This window comes from Equus asinus, chromosome 17, assembly GCF_041296235.1.
Source record: "Equus asinus isolate D_3611 breed Donkey chromosome 17, EquAss-T2T_v2, whole genome shotgun sequence".
Taxonomy (NCBI): Eukaryota; Metazoa; Chordata; class Mammalia; order Perissodactyla; family Equidae; genus Equus; species Equus asinus.
Genome location: NC_091806.1, coordinates 5980488 through 6000014, shown reverse-complemented (window position 1 = coordinate 6000014; position 19527 = coordinate 5980488).

The window sequence follows — 19527 nt, the reverse complement described above, 5'->3', positions numbered from 1 at the left end:
ACTTCACACACATGTCATTGGTGTAACAAATGAGCCTGAGATAAAAATTTAGAGTGAGAACAAATGATGAAAGAAAGTCATGTAGATAAAGTTGCAGTGCAAAAATAAATACTATTTTCTCTCTAATATAAAATTAACTTGCCTATCTTGTTGTAGTGTCCCCAAAATATTTTTATTAATTATATTAGACTAATTTCTGACACAAAGAACCTTCAAGTTTTAATACTTTAACACAATGAACATTTATTTTTATCACAGATCAACCAGCATGGGGCTCTATTCCACAGAGTCATTGAGGAACTCAGGCTCCTTACATAAGTCACTTAGGGATCCAAGCTCCTTCCAGTAACTCATTCAGGGAACCAGGATCCTTCCATCTTGTGGGTGTGCCATCTTCTGACTCTGGATTATTTGCCTCCAGCTGGCTGAAGAGCACAGAGACAGCAGAAGAATCAAGCTAGAAGTTTTAGAGGTCAGCCTGGAAAAATTCTATTGCTTGAACTTAGTCTAAAAGCCCCACCTAATTATAGATGGGCTTTATTACAGGAAGAAGAAGAGAAAAATGGATATAAGTGGGCATTAGCATTTCCTGTCCAAACTGCTTCTGTCACATAAGGAAATGCAAGAGTATGTTTTACATTTTATTCATTCAGACTAAATGTAGGGCGTGCCATGTTCCAGACTCTGCCTTAGACTATGAGTACAAACAAAAAACAATAAATAGTTTTTACTTTCAAGATAAGTAAAGTCTGATGAAGAAGATAAACATACAAATAGGAAAAAAAAACCCACAATAACAGAAGATAGGGCCATATTGTGATGCTATAGAAATCCAAATGTGACATGCCCACTCCCCATTGAAGGGCATTAAGGAAGACTTTCTGGTTGGAATTATCTTTGAGCAGAGTCCTCATGTGAAATAGAGTTAGCCAGGGCAAGAGGCTGAGAGGGGAAGGGTGCATGAAGAAGCTTAGGATGGTACAAATCTTGCTCCTTTCCCAAGGGCTTGATTTGGAACGGCTAAAACACAGGGTTACCACCTTGGGAGGAGATGAAGCAGGAGCCAGAATGCATACTCTATCTTGAAGCTGCACATATTTATTAATGCCACAACCTTTATGGCAGGCAGAACATGATAACACTTTAAACATCAATTTTAGACATCAGAAAACATAAATTCTCCAAAGTGACCTCTGCAAAACAAACAAACAAAAAAGTGGCACTTTGGGTCAGTTTCAAAGATGTGTTTTGTCAGTCCACTGACCCCTTTTATCACCCCTCTGAGCCAAGGGGATTCAAGATAGGGCAAGTCAGATAAGAAAGATTCTAAAAAGTTTTCTTGTTTGAGAATGATTAATGTCACCTTGTCTATATGTGCATTTATTGTCTCTCATCACCAGCTATGTATTTTCACTTGAAGAAATTTGTGATAGTGAATTAGCAAACATGCTGCGTAAGTCACAGAAAATCCCAAAGGCTTTTTAATAAGGACTACAAAATTAGAATATAAATGTGATATGATCATTTTGATTAAAGGAAATGACTTGATGAAGCGTCTCTTTATCACATACCCAAGTAGAACTATTTTGCCCAATTTGCTTGAGTAATCCTTCTTTGTCTCCCTCAGAGAAAGCAAAGGTGAGTGAAGAACAAACTAGCAGGAAGATTGCATGCAAGCCTAAGGCAAAAGGAAACACATTTGAACACTCTGGGTAACTGCTGTGACAAGAACTTGTCTGCTTGGAAGTTGCTGCCAGGGAGTCCAGCTGTGGAAATAAAATTGTTTTGTGTGGCTAACACATAGTCACGGCATTGTTGTATTGACGGAAATGATTAATGCTCCACACCCTTCCACCCTACTCCACTCCTACCCTTGGCTCAAGTTGGAAGTACTTTGGAATCTTCAACTGCATCGTGAATAAGCTGATTTCTGTCACAGCTATTTCAGAAGCAGGTGTAATTAGAAAGTTTATCAGTAAAGGAGAGGCCAGTGTCGCTGTCCATGGTGGCTAGCAATGGGAGTGATTTTTGTTCCCTAGGTAGGTAGAGTGGTAGAGCACAGAAAGAATGGTCCTTAGATTGAGTTGCAAGGGAAGTGCAATAACTGATGAACACTAACCAGCTGAGTGATCTTTACTTAGTTAACCTTTCTAAAGTTTCTCAATTATAAATTTTGGATAATAATACTTGTCAATTTTCTTGTAGGTTAAGTGTAGTGTTATATAAAAATCATCTACTGCATGTAATTTATTTTGTGTCTATTTCTCTTCAGTTGTATTTTGTTTCCTCATTCAGTCCAGATGCCTGATCTACAACTTAACTTTTCTTCTTTGTAAAAAATTTCTACAAATTTTGTTAGGGTCAGATGATGAGTTAAATGTTTTGGTGCAACAAAAAGTTTTAGCTTGTAGTCCTCATGTATGATGCAATTTCTTGAAAGAATTTGCAAGTGGGTTCTATCTGAGCAAGCTGAGCACGGCAATGCATATTGTTTTGTTAAAAGAATTATGGGAATGAAATTGGCAAGTTGACTTTGAATGAAATGGACAATGATGACTGGCTACTGAAAACCATTCATCCCTTCTACCCCACGTTTTATCTGGCTGATAAAAAGCTCAGGGAAAATAATCTCCTCGACCAGCTACAGAAGGTAAACAACAGTTGGTCTTAACATGAATATTGATTCCAATCCCCTTAGTTACTGTATGGTTTAAGGTGCATATGCAGTCCAGTTTTGTTCAATTGATGTAAAGGTAGATCTTTGGCGTTTAGTGGAAAGTGCAAACTTCTGGGAAGGTGTTCAAACGTGAATACAAAGAAAATCAGAAAAAGATTTTTTGTCTTCTTCTTCCTATATTCAATGTGATTCAATAAGTTTAATGATGCATGGAGCTTCCTCAGGCACATTCTAACCATGCAGTAACAATCTTCTAGACAACAGCAATATTATGCTAACACATGGATAATTGCAGGAAGTAAAGAAAGATTGAGGATATTTGAGTATATTTTTGATTGTTTACACAAACCCTATGTCTTCATGACTTTAGCCATTATTATTTGGGCAGTATGTTATTTGCAGCTAAACGCACTCTAACTAGTAAAACTCAATGCTGAAAGAAGGGAACTGACAGCCAATGCTAGAAAAGAAGAGGGCTGCCATAAAAACAAATCTTTTAAGCATTTAGGCTTTTTCTTTATATTCATTCTTTAAGTAATTTTTTTAAAATATTAGCACCTGAGCTAACGTCTGTTGCTAATCTTCTTTTCTCTTCTTCTTCTCCCCAAAGCCCCCCAATACATAGTTATATATTCTGGTTGTAGGTCCTTCTGGTTGCGCTATGTGGGACGCCGCCTCAACATGGCCTGATGAGTGGTGCCATGTCCATGCCCAGGATCTAAACCAGTGAAACCCTGGGCCGCAGAAGCGGAGCATGCAAACTTAACCACTTGGCCACAGGGCTGCCCCGAGTAAATGTTTCTTTTAAACACAGATTCTATTGAAAAGCACTATTCTAGTAGAATTTACCAAATCTCGAATACTTTTATAAAAATACACAGACGTGTAAAATAAATGCAATTTCATAAACAATTGTTGCGCATCTGTTATGCACAGGGCTAAGCATGGGTGTGTATTGGGGAGAAAAACTTTTATTAAGCACGTGGAATATTCAAGGAAGTATCACATTGTTTAAGATCACAGGGTTCATAGTCAAACAAACATATGTTTAAAATCTAGCTTTGGAATTTCCAAACCATGTGAGTTTGGACATTTACTTGTCTTCTCCAAGCATTAGTTTTTTCATATGGAAATAAGAATCATATCTAGCTCATTGGATAGCTGCGAGGATCAAATAAAACACTACTATACAAAATATTTAGACTACTTTTGGCATATGGTAAGTGATCAATATATAGTAGCAATTTTTTTAATTCATTGAATCACAAAATATTTATTAAATACCTAATCTATATCTCCATTCTAGGTATTAGGAATAAAAAGTAAAGAAAACAGTAAAATCCTTCCCTCATGAGCTTATATTCTAATAATAGTAAGTCTTAAAATAGTGCACTAAATGCCACTTATACCAAAATTAAACAAAATTTCTGTATTCGAGAGCTTTAATGTCTAGTTGAAAGAGAGAAAAGGAAACTAGCATGTGTTAAGTACCAGGATATGTAATAATCACTTAATACACATTTTCTCTGAGGCAAGAAGTTTAATAATTCCCCAAAATTTTATCTTTAAGTACATTTCTGAACAATGGTTAATAGATTGTCTTCCACATCCAAGGTCTGTCTATTGAACATTATCTTCGTCATACTCAGGATCTGAGACAAAGTGAGAAGAGTATTGAAAGAAGTATCTGCCTCATTCCTAAGTTTGAAGATCATGTATTTCCCAGGTAGAAGAGGAAAATATACAGGAATTTCACAAATGAGTGTGATGTATCAGCCTACAAAATGTTTTATAACTTCATCTCCCCTCTTTCTCAGGCAATAGATGGCAAATTAAAATTTATGTTCTCTACTTTTATCCAGCCACTGGGGATATTTGGAAAAGTAATTAGCCACTCAATTTTATAGCCAGATAACCATTCAGCTCTAGAAGAATAAATAAATAAAATTCAGACTTTTGCTATAAACCTAAAGTGGAATGTATGCCAAAGCTCTCTAGTTGTTTTCAATAACATTTTTTTTTTTTATTTAACACACCATTTGGCCACCATTTACAGTTTCTTGTAAAACTGACAGTTCTTTCATAGCCCTGTGAGGTGGAAACTTCACTTTGACTAACGCGCAAATCCAATGTAAACTTAAGTGGAGGTACGTCAGTGCACGGCCGGGATTCCCATAAACCTCAGTGTTTTGCCAATTAAAGTCTTCAACTACCACTGTCAGAGAGGCACCTTGCAGTTGAGTTCATAGATGGGTAAGGAACTCAATTTGTTCATGTAAGATGAGAATATGTAGACTGTTTTAATTCTCTGATGCCTACAATATAATGTATTTACCCCTAGAGCACTGTATAAATAAAATTCATCATTCCTTTACTACAAAGCTAAATAAAGAAATAAAAAGTTGAGCTTCCCTTGGAAATTAAATGATGAATCAATTCACTGCTACATTTGATTACATAATAAGCCTATAAAACTATATGGCAGGATTATGTGACACAAAATGAATGATGTCGTGTTATCTTACTTAATCCATTTTATTGCTCCTACTAAGCCTTTGGCCTAATTATTTATAGTATAATTACCAAGAAATACTATTATGCTATCTATAGTTTATTTTCACTCCTGCGATGCCTCCAAGTCTTGTGGTTTACCTTTTTTTTTCTAGCTCTTGTAGTTATTCAATTTTATTATTTTTCATGTATCATCAGCAATGACCCATTCTGATCTGCAAAATATCTATAGATACTGCTACATTTTCTTTCCCAAGTTACTTCTTCCATGTGAAAATATTTAAATGGAATATATTGTAAGTAAAAGAGTAAATGAAAATGTATTTATACGGAGTTAAGAAAATAAGAGTTAAATTTAGAGGGCTTGTACTAAAAAAAAAATTACTTTTAAGTAAGCAAAAATTAAATGAGGATTAAATGCTTATTCATAGGCCAAATCACAAAGTACTACTTGCTAGTGCCACACACACGTGCACACACAAACACACACACATGCACACGATCTTGATCTGAATAATTATTTACTAGAGTATCCCTTCTATATTTAATTAGATCTCCAGATTGTTGCATATTTAAATGGAAAGTCAACGCCATTTGCTTTTCCTATTGCAAAGATTGTTTTTTTTTAATTTAAATACATTTCTCTCCAAATAGCTTATTGTTATCCTAGAAAGGATTTAAGGATTTAAGAGGACTGAAATTCATGTCATAATTAACTAATATATATTTTTATTACTTATATGTTGAGCATACATAAGTCTCAAAATAATTTTCTCAATTGGATCATATCTAACTTCAAACCCTGGTTTGTTTCTCATTGAATAATTTGCTCATATAATATATTACATTAGCTCAAGTTATTCTTGCACCATCACCCTGCTACTACGTCTTTGAAGTTATCCAAAGTGCCTTGGAGTGTGATAGGACCTCTAGCTGAATCTGCTAGATTTGAGCTCTGGGAGGGTTACTCAGTGTACAGTCAATCATCACTGTTTCCCTGGAGGCCACTGGGTCTGGCACAAGTTGGAGCTTAGTAATTGACTAACTCTACAAATGATGACAAGATTAGAGGGACTTGACGTGTCCTAGACACGAGGGATCTTTCACTGAAAGACAGCAGGGTATAGCAGGAAAAGTATGAAATCTGGAGATAAAGAGCTTGCTCTCATATCTTGCTTTTACCCCTTACCACCTATGAGTACTTGAGAAAGTCACCTAAATTCTCTAAGACACAGTTGTAATTCATATTTTAAAGGGTTGTAAGGGTTAAATAACTATGCATTTGGATGTTTTTAGCACATTATGTGACACACCGTAAGTATTTAATAATATGAGTGTCACTCAGCATTGTGCATATAGGAATGCATCTTACTTCCTATTTTAATTGTGCAGACTTCAAACATCCCATATTTCCTTTCAAAACTGAGAAGGTTTTGATGACTTTCTTGCTCTTTTAGATGCTTCAGAGAACAGATTTTCAAATGTCTCTTCTTTCACATTGTTTCAGTGTGTAACTTCTTCTATTTCCTGTTTTTGTTCTCCTAATTATTCCTTTTTTATTTAGTTTGAGCTTTTCTATTTTCCTTCTGAGTCAGGACATCCCAAGAACATATGAAGTTGTTCATTATAAGATATAATGCATACTACTACAAAAATCTGTCTTCTAGAGCAACTTAATAACCACAGCAGTGTGATCATGATCCAATGTCCTTCAAACGTCTGTGCAGATACCACAAACAAAAAAACCACACTTCTTTTCCTTTTTGCAGTCTTCTCATTTATTCATTCAAAGATGAATGTTTATGTGCACATTTGATCCTGTTCTTAGGTTGTATGTTATAAGAAAAATGACCAGAGGGACAGATTTTAGACGATTCCAAAAACAAGGGGCATCATTGTTAATATTCCACATCCTTCATTTGACAATGAATGGTAAGTCCTTACACATTTTTGAAATTTGAACTGCCTGGACCTAAAAGATCTTTGAGAACCAGTTTTGTTTTTGTTTTTAAATTGGTATCTTTTCATTGTGTCTGCTTGTCATTGCAAGTATCAGTTTTGTTTGCTCTTTGCAAAATGACTGACAGAAAGAAAAGAAACAATGAAATTAATAGAGAGCTACAACACACCTTGGCAGTAAAGTAGATCTGTCACCAAGTGGTAATTTTATTTTTCCCTCTGCAGAATGAAGTCTGCCCAATAGACAATGAGTTGCAATCATAACCTTGTGTGTGAAGAATAAAAATGAAATGGTTGCAAAGAGAAAAAATATCTGTTCTCACTGGTAAGCTGATTGACTGCGTCTAGATGAAAGGGTCAGGGGCTTGGGAAATAAATTTGAGTGTTTGCAGATGAAACAAGAGGATGCTCAAATAATTATCTGTTACACAGCTGGATCCTTTATGCCTAATCTGGTTTCAATTCAAATGTTACTTCCTCAAAGAGGCTTCTAGATAAAGTAGCTCTATGACATTTCTTCTCATCTCACCTGTAAACATCATATTTGCCTGTTTATTTTATCTATGTCCTCACACAAGAATATGAATGAGGTAAGCAGGGACATTCAGACCCTGGCTTGCTTTGCATCCCCAGAAACTGGAATAAGGCTGACAGCACTTAGCTGGTCATCTGTAAGTATTTGCTAAATAAACAGATGAATGAACTCAAATTGGAAACAACTTCAAAGTTAATCTTTTATAATTTCTTAAATTTAAAATTGAGGAAACCCAAGCATGGCGAAGGAAGTATGTTTCTCAAGATTACACAGTAGGAACCATGTGCCTTGATTCGCAAACCAGTGTACATTAGCTTGCAAAGAATTTTTCCACCATTGAGACAGACAGAAAATGTGTAGATTGATTAACTCTGGACAGAAGTCAAAATGCACTCCTCTCTTCACGGATCCTGAGCATGTTGACTGTGGGAAGTTTACTGTAAAATGCACAGAGGCAGTGGTCCCTCCATTAGAATCTTTTTGCTTTCTTTGCGTTATACAGGGACAGTGAAAGCAGATAAGCTGCATAACTCAGGGGAGATCAAGTGCAAAAAGAAGAGTGGTGCACTGAATAGTGGCAATAACCACAAAAACAAAACCTCTGTTTCTTCTTCTACTCAACTGATGCATCTCCTATGTTTCCATTAAAAACAAAGCAAAAAAAAAAATGAACAAATTCAAGTTTTCCCACCGAGGAGCTCCAGGTTAGCAATATCTGACTTCAGTAACGAGACAGTCTTTTCTTTCCTTCTTTGCTAGCCAGAGTGTTGCTTTGTCAGTCTTTTTCATGTGGAGTTGATCCTGTCTGCCAGATTAGAAACTCATAAAGGACAGTGCCTGCTGGCTTTTCTTTATTTATTTTGTATCTCCTGCTGCAGCATCTAGTACTATCTTGTATACAAAATGCACTTATTAATCCTCTCCATTGACAGTAAATCTTTATCAGTGAAAAGTGAACCCCAACACTAGGGTCATGATTTCCCTGATATTTACTATCAACTGTATGGTGAGCTTTCACTACGTTGTTTACTATCTTCTGGGTACTTCACTGCTTGTTAGAACACATGCTCCAGGTGAATAAGAGTGTGTCAATTCCACAAGCCCAATTTTCACAGCCACAATAAGAGAGAAACATTTTTACTCACTCTTGATAACTTTGAAAAAGAAAAAACAATTTCTGTAAACATAAAATATGATATTAAAAAATTGGTTGGTTTTTAGGTCACCAAGATGGTGGCGTGAGTAGTCTTTTTTGTCTCTCCCCCTTCGAATCTACAACTAATTGGACATTCATCGTTTAACAAAGGATATCCATGTAGCATCTCAGGATGCCTGAGACACCTGAGCTGCTATACATTGGAAGGTGGATGGACCTCTCCCCGGGAGGAGGTGGAGATAGGTGAAAACTCTCTGACCCCGACCCCCGAACAGCCTAGTACCTGCAAGTGGCTTTCTTCCAGCGGACGCCCCCAGAACATCCCCACAAACCAAGGGCAGGAGGGTGCACACACCAGAGGAGTGATGGTGGAAACAGGTGACCACAGCCCTGCCTAAGCCCCCCGCAATTACACCTAAGCCCAGGGGGAGACTCCAGAGTCCCACACCAGAGGCGGCAGGGAAAACCTCTACTCGCCATTAGCAGAGAGGCCCCACCCAGCATCCACAATGCTGGGAGGCTCCCGGAGAGAACCCCAAATGGGGCAGCAGCCCACCAGCTGCCGCCACCGGTCCCACAGACTGCAGCTGTCGCCCGGTGGGGACACGGGGCTACTGGAGATCTCCTGGGAGAGGACTGGGGTTGGATGGAGTTCCAGCGGCTGGCTCTGCGGCCCAGGGGGAAACTCCGGGGTCCCATTCTGGCAGCAGAGAAAGCCTCTACTCGCCATTAGTGGAGAGGCTCCACCCAGCATTCAGAACGCCGGGCAGGTCCCGAAGAGGAGAATCCCAGGCAGGGCAGCAGCTGGCCAGCCGCCACTGAACTCATGGTCTCCGGCTGTCCCCCAGACAGGGAAAGGGGCTCCCCGAGATCCTGGGGGAGAAGACTGGGGCTGGGTGGATTTCCAGCAGCTGGCTCTGCGGCCCAGGGGGAAACTCCAGGTCCCGTTCTGGCAGCAGACAAAACCTCTACTCGCTATTAGCGGAGAGGCCCCACCCAGCATCCACAATGCTGGGAGGCTCCTGAAGAGCATCCCGAATGGGGCAGGAGCCCGCCAGCTGCTGCTGCTGGTCTCACAGACTGTGGCTGTCACCCAGTCAGGGAACGGGGCTACTGGAGATCTCCTGGGACTGGACTGGGGCTGGGTGGAGTTCCAGCAGCCAGCTCCATGGCCCAGGGGGGAAACTCTGGGGTCCCATTCTGGCAGCAGAGAAAGCCTCTACTCGCCATTAGTGGAGAGGCTCCGCCCAGCATTCAGAATTCCAGGTGGGTCCTGAAGAGGAGAATCCCAGTCAGGGCAGCAGCTGGCCAGCCACCACTGAACTCACAGTCTCCGGCTGTCCCCCAGACAGGGCAAGGGGCTCTCCGAGATCCTGGGTGAGAGGACTGGGGCTGGGTGGAGTTCCAGAGGCCCAGCTCCGTGGCCCAGGGGGAAACTCTACAGTCTCACAGCAGCTTCAGCAAAAGCCTCTGCACAGCACTAGTAGAGAGATGCCACCCAGCAACCACAAGACTGGAAGACCCTGGGACAAAAGTAGCATAGCTAGGCAAGCTAACCACAGACTGTAGAAGATGCCCATAGCTCTGCTGTGACCTATAGTGGACAAGTGAGATTTTTTGGGCGCAGACAGTGACAGAGCTGCAAATATAGGTGATCCTGCCCCTGGCTGCTCGGAAAGCCCATAACATTGCTGCAGACGCTAAGGAGGGAGCACGTCTAGGTGGTCTGCAACAGTAGGCACCAGCAGCCTGAAGCCCCCTTGTGACTGCCCCCACAGCTGAAGAGGGACCCCACAGGACCACTGTGACTACAAGGAGGGGCCCAGGGCCAGATAGCAACAGCTGATAGGGTTCCTGGTCAGTGCAGTATAAACAGCTGTTCCCACACCACACCAGTAGAAACAAGTGGAAGCAGTAACTAAACTCTATCTCTATGTGGAGGCACAAATCTACACCATCAAGCAATATGAAAAAATATATTAAATCTCCAGAACAGAGAAGGAAAATTACAAATACCCAGAAAACAATTCCAAAGACAATGAAATATATAACCTAAATGATGATGACTTCAAAACAGTCATCATTAAAAAACTCAATGAGTTAAAAGAGAATTCAGATAGACAACTCAACAAGTTCAGGAGCTATGTCACAAAAGAGTTTGATACTATAAAGAAGAACCAAACAGAAATACTGGAAATGAAGAACACAATAGAGGAGATTAAGAAAAATCGAGATGCACTGAACAGTAGGGCTGATAATATGGAGGACAGAATTAGCAATTTGGAAGATAGGAATATAGAAATGCTGCAGGCAGAGGAGGAGAGAGAACTAAGACTGAAAAGAAATGAAGAAACTCTCCAAGAATTATCTGACACAATTAGGAGATGTAACATAAGGATTATAGGTATACCAGAGGCAGAAGAGAAGAAGAAGGGGGCAGAAAGCCTGTTCAAAGAAATAATGGCTGAGAACTTCCCAAACCTGGGGAGAGAGATGGAACTTCATGTGACAGAAGCCAATAGATCTCCAAAGTTTTTCAGTGCAAGAAGACCAACCCCAAGGCATATAGTAGTGAAGCTAGCAAAAGTCAACAGCAAGGAGAAAATACTAAGGGCAGCCAGGCAGAAGAAAATGACCTACAAAGGAACCCCCATAAGGCTATCAGCAGATTTCTCAGCAGAAACTTTACAGGCTAGAAGAGAGTGAAATGATATATTCAAAACTCTGAAGGACAAAAACCTGCAGCCAAGAATACTCTACCCAGTGAAAATATCCTTCAAATACGATGGAGAAATAAAAACTTTCCCAGATAAACAAAAATTAAGGGAATTCATTGCCACAAAACCTCCTCTTCAAGAAATGCTCAGGAAAACCCTCATACCTGGAAAATCAAAAAAAGGAAAGGGGCTACAAAACCAAGAACAAAGGAGATAAGTAGAAGGACAATAACAGAAAGTAGCAGCTCTCCATCAGAACAGGTTAGCAAAAGTTAAATATAACATTAAAGATAAAAGGAAGGGAAAAACCAAGAATAAATATAACCCTGTCATTTTAACCAGAAACTCACAACACAAGAAAGAAGGGGGAAAAATTCTGACAATAACGACCTAGAAGGGGAAGAGAAAAGGGATAGAAGGTTTTAATTTAAGGAAATAAGAGGCTATCAGAAAATGGACTATCTCATCTATGAAGTGTTTTATACTAACCATCTGGTAACCACTAAACAAATAACAAGAATAAAGTTACAAATTACAAATAAGAAGACACCCAATACAGAAATTTGCATATTTGAATTAGTAATTCAAAAATCATGGGACGAGAAACAAAGGAAATGCAAGAGAACCAGGAAACAAGAGATAAAATGGCAGCTGTAGGCCCCCACATTTCAATAATCACTCTAAATGTAAATGGATTGAACTCTCCAACCAAAAGACACAGAGTGGCAGGATGGATCAAAGAACAAGACCCAACAATATGCTGCCTCCAGGAATCACACCTCAGCCCCAAAGACAAACACAGACTCAGAATGAAGGGATGGAAGACAATACTCTAAGCTAATAATGAACAAAATAAAGCAGGTGTCGCTATACTAATATCAGACAAAGTAGTCTTCAAAGCAAAACAGACAAAGAGGGACAGTATATAACGATAAAAGGGACAGTCCACCAAGATGACATAACACTTATAAACATATACACACCCAACACAGGAGCACCAAAATTTGTGAAGCAACTCTTAGCAGAACTAAAAGGAGACATCAACAATAATACAATAATAGTAGGGGACCTCAACACCCCATTAACACCAATGGATAGATCATCCAGACAGAAAATCAACAAGGAAATTATAGAATTAAATGAAAAATTAGACCAGATGGACTTAATAGATATATATATAGAACACTTCATCCAAAAACAGCAGGTTACACATTCTTCTCAAGTGTGCAGGGAACATTCTCAAGGATAGACCATATCTTGGGAAACAAAGCAAGCCTCAATAAATACAAGAGAGTTGAAATAATATCAAGCATCTTTTCTGATCATAATGCTATGAAACTAAAAATCAAGTACAAGAATAAAGCAGGGAAAGGTGCAAAAATGTGGAGACTAAACAACACGCTACTGAAAAAACGGATTATTGAAGAAATTAAAGAGGAAATCAAATATTATCTGGAGACAAATGAAAATGAAAACATGCCATACCAACTCATTTGGGATGTAGCAAAAGCAGTCCTAAGAGGGAAATTCATTGCAATACAAGCTCACCTCACTAAACAAGAAAAATCTCACATAAGCAACCTCAAACGACACTTAACAGAATTATAAAAAGAAGAACAAACAAAGCCCAAAGTCAGTAGAAGGAGGGAAATAATAAAAATTAGAGCAGAAATAAATGATATTGAAACAAAAAAGGCAGTAGAAAGGATCAATGAAACAAAGAATTGGTTCTTCTAAAAAATTAACAAAATTGACAAACCCTTAGCCAGACTCACTAAGAAAAGAAGAGAGGAATCTCAAATAAATAAAATTAGGAATTAGAGAGGAGAAATCACAATGGATACCAAAGAAATACAAGGGATCATAAGTGAATACTATGAAAAACTATATGCCAACAAATTGAACAACCTAGAAAACAGTAATCAAAAACCACCCCAAAAATAATAGTCCAGGACCAAACGGCTTCTCTGGAGAATTCTACCAAACATTCAAAGAAGATTTAATACCTATCCTTCTCAAACTATTCCAGAAAATTGAGGAAGATGGAGCACTCCCTAACACATTCTATGAAGCCAACATCACTCTGATCCCCAAACCTGACAAAGACAACACAAAGAAGGAAAACTACAGGCCGATATCACTGATGAACATAGACGCAAAAATCCTCAACAAAATTCTGGCAAACCGAATACAGCAATACAACAAAAAGATTATTCACCATGATCAAGTGGGATTTATACCAGGGACACAGGGATTGTTCAACATCTGCAAGTCAATCAACGTGATACACTACATTAACAAAATGAGAAACAAAAACCACATGATCATCTCAATAGATGCAGAGAAAGCATTCAACAAGATCCAACATCCATTTAGGATAAAAACCCTCAATAAAATGGGTATAGAAGGAAAGTACCTCAACATAATAAAGGTCATATATGACACACCCACAGCCAACATTATACTCAACGGACAAAAACTGAAAGCCATCCCTCTGAGAACAGGAACAAGACAAGGGTGCCCACTTTGACCACTCCTATTCAACATAGTACTGGAGGTGTTGGCCAGAGCAATTCGGCAGGAAAAAGAAATAAAAGGAATCCAAATAGGCAATGAAGAAGTAAAACTCTCGCTGTTTGCAGACGACATGATCTTATATATAGAAAACCCTAAAGAATTCATAGGAAAACTATTAGAAACAATCAATAGCTACAGCAAAGTTGCAGGGTATAAAATCAACATACATAAATCAGTAGCATTTCTATACACTAACAATAAACTAACAGAAAAAGAACTCAAGAACTCAATCCCATTCACAATCGTAACGAAAAGAATAAAATACCTTGGGATAAATTTGACCAAGGAAGTGAAAGATTTATACAATGAAAACTGCAAGACTTTCTTGAAAGAAATTGATGACGACATAAAGAGATGGAAAGACGTTCCATGCACAGGGATTGGAAGAATAAACATAGTTGAAATGTCCATACTACCTAAAGCAATCTACGGATTCAACGCTATCCCAATCAGAATCCCAAGGACATTCTTTACAGAAATTGAACAAAGCATCCTAAAATTCATATGGGGCAAGAAAAGACCGCGGATTGCTAAAGCAATCCTGAGTAAGAAAAACAAAGCCAGAGGCATCACAATCCCTGATTTCAAAACATACTACGAAGCTACAGTAATCAAAACAGCATGGTACTGGTACAAACACAGGTGCACAGATCAATGGAACAGAATTGAAAGCCAAAAATAAAACCACACATCTATGGACAGCTAATCTTCGACAAAGGAGCTGAGGGCCTACAATGGAGAAAAGAAAGTCTCTTTAACAAATGGTGCTGGGAAAACTGGACAGCCACACGTTAAAGATTGAAAATTGAACATTCTTTTTCACCATTCACAAAAATAAACTCAAAATGGATCAAAGACCTAAGGATTAGGCCTGAAACAATAAGTATTCTAGAAGAGAATATAGGCAGTATGCTCTTTGACATCAGTTTCAAAAGAATCTTTTTGGACACGATAACTCCTCAGATGAGGGAAACAATAGAAAGAATAAGGAAATGGGACTGCATCAGACTAAAGAGCTTCTTCAAGGCAAGGGAAAACAGGATTGAAACAAAAAAACAGCCCACTAATTGGGAAAAAATATTTACAAGCTACTTATCCAACAAAGGGTAATCTCCATAATATATAAAGAACTCACACAGCTCAACAACAATAAAACAAACAACCCAATCAAAAAATGGGCAGAAGACATGAACAGACATTTCTCCAAAGAAGATACAATGATGGCCAATAGACACATGAAAAGATGCTCATCATCACTAATCATCATGGAAATGCAAATCAAAAGTACACTAAGATATCACCTTACACCCGTTAGATTGGCAAAAATATCCAACACCAAGAGTGACAAATGTTGGAGAGGTTGTGGATAAAAAGGAACCCTCATACACTGTTGGTGGGAATGCAAACTGGTGCAGCCACTATGGAAAACAGTATGGAGATTTCTCAAAAAGTTAAAAATAGAAATACCTTATGACCCAGCCATCCCACTACTGGGTATCTATCCTAAGAACCTGAAATCAGCGATTCCAAAAGTCCCATGCACCCCTATGTTCATGGCAGCATTATTTACAATAGCCAAGATGTGGAACCAACCTAAGTACCCAGCTACTGATGATTTGATAAAGAAGATATGGTATATATATACAATGGAATACTACTCAGCCATAAAAAAGGACCAGATCGCCCCTTTGCATCAACATGGATGGACCTTGAGGGTATTATGTTAAGCAAAATAAGCCAGACAGAGAAAGGCGAACTCTATATGACTCCACTCATAGGTGGAAGTTAACATATAGACAAGGATAAGTGATCAGTGGTTACCAAGGAAAAGCCTGGGTGGTTTGGAGGAGGGCACAAAGGTTGAAGTGGTGTACCCACAACATGACTAACAATAATGTGCAACTGAAATCTCACAAGGTTGTAAACTATCATAATCTTAATAAAAAAAATATTGGTTGGAAATCTTCTCTTTTAATCCCAGAGAACAAAGTCTTAAAGAAGTTGCCAACTTCTAAGTTTAGTTGGATTCCTTCTTTATTAATCTTTAATGGTGAAAAATCATAAATTGTTCCAGCTCCAGTTTTACTCTTTACTTTAGTAGAGCATGCCCTTTCAACTCACCTTGAATTTTTAACTTGCAACCCACGTTTTCCTAAGATATGAGGAAGATTTTAATGTTTGGGTGTTTTAAGCCATGTTTTTGCTCTGCAGGACAGTGAGGAATTTAACAACTGATGATGTGGAAGTTGTCATTTTACGTATCATATAACTTGTTTTCTTAAATAGTATGAAAGAAGCAAGGTCTTCTCTTTGGTCCACTGCCCCAACTTCCTATAACTCCTTTGATACTGCAGCCAAGAAAGTGCATTTACTTGCACAGTCACCCAAGACTTCTCTTTCCAGTAAGAACAGTTATTGCCTTTTACCCTAACCTGACCAAAGTCCCTCAGTTTCATTACCAACTTATAGCAAGCTCTTCATTATGCTTTTTGTGTACTATCAAAACCCACCGATCATTTAGGTAAATATTGTTTTAAACGATATTTATATTCAATTATCACCATAGCAACAAACTTAATTCGTTACATAGCAAGTATTTTTGAAAAAGAGTTTGTGCTAAAAAATATCTATATTTATATCTTTTCTGAATCTATATCTACATATGAGCTTATACCAAAACAGAACAATTAAAAGTAGCTAAAAGCTATAGCAACAGCAAGAATCATGATCAGGACTTCATAAAAGAAATGCAAAGTAGTTTTCTCATTGTACCCTACAGAAAAATATGCTTGGGTCAGAGGCCATGTTTATCTTTGCTCTACCATTAAAGAGTACTGTGGATTTGGGGTGTTTACTTACATTCTCGAAGTAAGGCAACTGTCTAACTTTCCAGAGTCTCTCACCTCAATTTTTTGCATAGAGGACCCCTGTTTTCCTTTGGCAACTTGCTGAGATTGGGGCCAAACCACATCAGGAGGGGGCTCGTGAACAACACTTAGCTAGTAAATGTGTTCCACCACCTTGGGCTTGGTGGCTGGTTCTGGGATATGAACAGGAACCGAGCTTGTTCCATAAGGACCAGACCTGGCAATTGCTGGAACTAGGTCTTACTGTAGTGTTTGCTGAGCTATTGGAATGTAAGCTTGAAGTTGCTGCAGCTGTTTTTGCAATCGTTCTTGAAGAGCTTACCTGAGAATGATGCCAACACAGAGTAAAGCGTGCCAGAGATAGAGGCTGATTCCTGTCAACATATTTTTGAACAGTTGAATCTTTCAGTGATTTGAGTAAAAAAATAATCTTTTAAGCTAAAGCCAGTTTGAACTGAGTTTTAGTCATTCGTAACTAAAAAGTTCGTAACTATTAGAGTCTTAATTGATTCATATTTAAAACATGTAGTAATATGTTTTGTTGGTTGAATCATTGTGGCTCATTTCATAGATATAGTAAAATAATTTAAAATTTAATAAAAGTATAATAGACCATCTTTTTCAAGTTTTTCTTACTTCAGACTGATGGTAAACAGATTATTTCAGTTACACTGGCCCAATTTGCTGTGATTACATTTCTACCCTCATTAAGGAATACTTGGTATTGTTTACAACAACTGTATGTTTCAAGGTTTTGATAACATGAGGTCAACATCTTGGATAACATAAATATATTCTTGAATTCATTAAAACAAGGAAGCTGGGAGCAATGTAATTAAAAGCATGGTAAATTTAAAAGTTACTTTAAAAAGAAAGTATAAAAGTGAAAAGAAAATTAGAATAAAAGGAAAAGATAGGGGTAGCAAGAATCACTGTGGTGTGGAATGACATAAATACCAATGTAAGGCAAGATAGAGACTAGATTTTGTTCTGTAGAATTGAACTGCAGGCTGTCAAAGTATATTATTTGGGTTAACACAGTAATTTATGTCCTGACATATAAATGACCAGACCAAGTTAATATATATCTTGCTTCATGTTTGGTGAAATAATTAGGGGAATTTTTTTTCCCACTCTCTTGCTGAACAAGTCTATAAAATTCTCTAAAACGCAGTCAGAGAGAAGGGACAGTATACGAAGTGAGAGTCTTAGAGATAGGGGTATAGTTTTGCTAAAGTGTTTATTATGATTTTTTTCTGGACTTAAATCAGTCTGTATACAATTAATCTTATTTTTATGCCAGACACTATGCCAGTCTATTAATATATTGGAATGTGAATATTTAAGTGAAATTTTATTAGACCCTCATATTTAGAAATAACCACAGGTTAAGAGGACATTAGAATAGTTTTTTAAAAAATGTTTTGTATTATATGCAGTACTTCTCAGGATATAAATTTACGTTGTAGCAATAAAAAACAAACACCCAAATCTCAGTGGACTAAGACAATGAGAGTTCATTTTCTTGCTCTTGAGACATATCCAATTTGGGTTGGTGGAAGAGAGTAGGGAATATCTGCATACACTGTCACAAAAGGAACTAGGGTGTGGAAGCTTTATCTGAACACACACTTTCTCCATCACTGAAGCCGTGAGAAGAGATGTGTTGACCTGCATATTGGTTCTTACAGCCTTTGACCCAGAGTTCCATGTATAACTACTGCTCATGGTGCACAGGACTAAACAAGTCACGAGATTCCACCTACATTTCAAGGATAGCCGGGAGGAGGAAAGTGGAAAATATTTGTTGAACAATACAGGTGGCTACCAGAATTCACCATTCTAATCATCAAACATTTGCTTCACTCTCCTTCCCACACAATCTACTCTCCCACTCACCAAGGGAAAACAAAATTCTACCCAATCTCAAAATCAGTTATTCCAAGATCCCTAGATGGTGCACAGTAGTTACTGTAATAGAAGATGATGTGTGGTAAGACTACGTGTGAATCATCTTGTGGAAACTGGGAGACTGAAAAGGTGAGTTAATTGAAACTCACACATCTAAAATATAATGTGAAAGAGATGACACCTATCATTTATAAAGAACAATAAAGGGTGGCATAGCAGTCTCCCTGATCTTTAGTATCTCTTAAATCTTAGGCAAATGTTTCCAGGGTGGCTTGCCTGACCGTGGAGAATAATCCTTTATTTGGCACCGTTTCTTCCTTGGAAGAGATTCACCCATCCATTCTTTGTGGCCTTTAGCTCTGAACTTAGAGAATTGATTTCTTTTTTCTTTTTTCTGTGGGCCATGTCTAAAGTGGGCTTTGGAGAAGATGACCTCTTTGAGGGATGAGCGATTTCCTTAACTCATTAAACAATGCATGAGTGTTTGTGACCAAGCTATCATTTTAATTCTTCTCAGACAATCACGCTATCTTTTAATCCAGGTTGGCAGTGCTTTCAGCAATATAAATCTCTCAGGAGAGTTCAGTTATCTCCATGTGCCTATGGTCACAGTGACA